Raw genomic sequence first — 3,608 nt, forward strand, 5'->3', positions numbered from 1 at the left:
CTTACACGCAGAAAATATTGTGTAGCCCAAGTGAACGGGGCTCTCCCTAAGGGAAGCTTCATAGGGAAAATACGTTTAAAGAGACAAAAGCTTGTATTCACAAAGCGTGTCCAATATATCTATCATTGATCTCAATATACAAATTCAGATGTATTAACGAGTCAGCAAGTACATGGTGACTGATGTTGTTGCAGGATCTTTTACCTCAATACCCGGGATTTGTTGTCTCGCTGCTTTGAAGAATGAAGAGGTGGACACAAAATGAGCAGCGGGCTAAAGTTTATCAGAGTATAAGATCAGAAAGGAAGAATCGTATAAAAGCTCTCTTTACAGAGAGGGGACGTTCGAAAGTGAATGCCTATAGGCACAACTATAGGCAAAGGGTTTTGTTCTATAGGGTTCCGGTCAGCCTCCCTCTTCCCTTCTCACTTGTTCCTTCTCAGGTTCTACCCTGACTGGCTGGATAACTCTAGGTTGTCCATTTCTGACTGGCTAGACTCTCTTGTGTGAGGTGTGAGACTATGGTCACACTGCCCCTCGTGTTTTATGGTTTATTTATTTTAGTTAGGTACTTTGATTGTCAAATTCCTGAGGGGCACCCAAGGGAGAGTAGGTGGTGTCCATCACCTTCTTAAGAGGAACCTTACGCCAGAGGGAGTTTGCTGTGATCAGACATTCCCATCAATGCTCCAAAATATGTGTTTGTCTCCAACCAGGGACCTCAGGCCCTAACCTTTCCCTCTCAGCCTATTTTCTCTTTTCTTTTCCTTATCACAATGTCAAGAGTAATACCCTTTGATAACACATTTACTGCTCCAAATGTTCACAATTGCTCATATTTTCTGTGCATACCAGCCCTTCCAAGTGTCCCCTAAATAAGCATTGTTGGGGCTTGTTCTTAGTCGAAGACGTTACAGCTCATAGGAACAGAAAAATACAAATCATGGCTTGTTGAGATTTAAAAAAAATACTTGCCCCAAGATTCTGGGTAAAAGAATTGTTCATCCATATTTTGCTGGCTCATTAGCCCACAGCTGCCCACACAGATTCTCTACCCCCTGTTAAAGGCCTCGCCTTCTTTCTGAGTCCCCAGAGACTGTCTTCAACGTGTTCCATCCCATTGCCTACTGTGGTGCCTCAGTACCCTGGCGAGCAAGCTCCATGTTTGGGGGGCACCCTGCATCCTTGGAGAGCTGGAGCTGTATCATTGGCAGAGTGGAGAGGAGCTCTTTGTATTTTATATGATGGATTAGAGTCGGGCGGTGGGGGGACATCCGAAAACAGTGTTGTCTGGATCCCAGCCTCTCATAGAAGTCTTAGTGAAGCCAGTTCTTATTTCCAGAAGGAAGCTTAGAGACCCTCTTCCTCTCCTCAGTATGTGTCCAGAATAGGGACCAAACTGTCCTCAGCACTTCTGCTACTCTATACAGCTGTTTCCAGGTTAAATTACTGGCTCATTATTCTCTCATGGCATCCCACCCATTCCTCTGCTACACCCAGGGACGGCTGTACCCCAGCAATGGCAGGATCCAGGCTCAAGACAAGTCACAGTTCCCCATTACATATAGGTATCTACGTGTGTAATGTCCATGGCCAAAGCTATGTCCATGCTAAGGCCAAGCAAATGGGCCCGACATAGAAGCCTCTACAGGCCAGAGACAGTAAGTTCACTGATAAGTCACAGTTGGGGAATGACTCCCCAGAGATAGGGGGAAGGACCCCATCATGAAATTGCCTCCCCAGGTTCTCAGGTTATAGCTCATCAGTGTCACCTGTAGTTTTGCTAGAGGAATAACTTAATGAGCACAAATCCTGCCAGTACCTTCTGGTGGCGCCTGGAGTATGACAAAATGAGCCTTTTCATCCTCATGGTCAGGAGAATGAGACTTGCTGAGGACCCTTCTATTTATTTTATTCTCTTAGGATAGGCATAGTCCCACTGCCAGGGCCACCTCCTAGGCTGTTTGTGTGGATTAGAAAGAGGTTCCCTCTCCTGATGAAACCAGCTGGGAATGGAAAAACAGCCTCCACCACACAGGTCCCCCTCTGATTCTCCAGAGCAGATATCTTTTGGGGGAAGAAGAATGGCACATCAGGGCCCCCATGACCTACGTGTTATATATGGAGAAACTAAAACCCAGAGAGAGGAGAACAAACTTGCCCAAGGTCACCCAGTGAGTCAGTGATAACGAAGGAGTAGGACTCAGGTCTCCCAAAGTGCAGCCTGTGTGATTTGCCACAAATCATCTCAGGGTGTGATGAACAGCTTTGTAGCCCATTCTTTCCCCCACAGAGCATAGCAGGCTCAAGGACTGTCAAACTCAGACCCAGGGATCCCTTATCTCACTCAGTGTTCTTATTACATGTGTCCTCTACCCGAGACAGGGAGGCTCTCATTCCTGGGTACCCATGAAAGGGCGATGACAAAAATGAGGACAGAAATGGAGGCAGATAACTGAGTAACAATCTCTGCAGTCCATTCCCCACATCCCCAACACATGCGGGGAACTGCAGTTCCGGTCCACCTAGATCAGTGCTTCTCAGACTCAGCTGTGCACCAGAATCAAAAACATAGGCTGTTGGGGCACCTGGGTGGCTCGGTTGGTTAAGTGCCTCACTGTTGTACTCAGGTCATGTCTTGATCTCAGGATTGTGAGTTCAAGCCCTGCATTGGGTTCCACACTAGGTATGAAGCCTACTTAAAAATACATACATACATACATACATACATACATACATACATACATACATACATAAGAGACTGTTGGCCCTTCCCCCAGAGTTTTTGATTTAGTGGGTCAGAGGTAGGGCTGTGAATTTGTATATCTAACAGCTTCCCAGATGGTGTTGATTCTGTTGGTCTGGGGACACACTTTGAGACCCAGTGGCCTAGAAAAATAGACAACCCAGCTTTTCCTCCCTCACTTTCTTCTCTCTCTCTCTCCTTTCGTGTCCCCCTCTGTAATTTTCTGCTTCGTCCTCCTCCCCATTTTTAGTCTTCTTCCCATGTTTCAAACCATGATGGAAGGAGCCAAGCTCTGCCAGGGACCTGGGTTCTAGTTCTAGCTCCATCACTGACTAAATGTGTGAACACAGGGCAAAGTCACTTCCCCAGTCTAGGCCCAAGGACAGACAATCCCCCACCCTCACAGCCCCTCCCCCAGGCAGGACCACATCTACCTGGGTTCATCTCTGTATCCCCAGATCCTTTGTGCAAATATGTACTTGAAGAGAGGCTGGTGAATGAATTCAATGGCCTTTCAGCTTCCTTGCAGCTCAGACTCCAGGTTTCTGACTTCTTCCTTCCAAATCTGAGCTTTTCCCTCTTCAGTTGAACATGATATTTAGGGTGTTTCTAGAACAAGGGGAGGGGTGAATGCTCTGGAATGTGGGGCAGAGAGTTGAGGGGACACAATTCTAGAACAGCGTGTTAGCTGGGGGAATCAGGTCCCAGACAACAGATACATGACTCTCAGGGACAAGTAAGCGTGTGTGCTCAGAAGCTGGGAGCACCTAGGAGTCGGCGGTTAGACTGGGTCCCCCACGCCGCCTGAGGTTCCGGCAGGGGGCGCCAGAGAGAGGGCCAAGGCCAGCCTGGTTAGCCCAGG

This window comes from Puma concolor, chromosome C2, assembly GCF_028749965.1.
Source record: "Puma concolor isolate L17-30 chromosome C2, mPumCon1.1.hap2, whole genome shotgun sequence".
NCBI classification, from domain to species: Eukaryota; Metazoa; Chordata; class Mammalia; order Carnivora; family Felidae; genus Puma; species Puma concolor.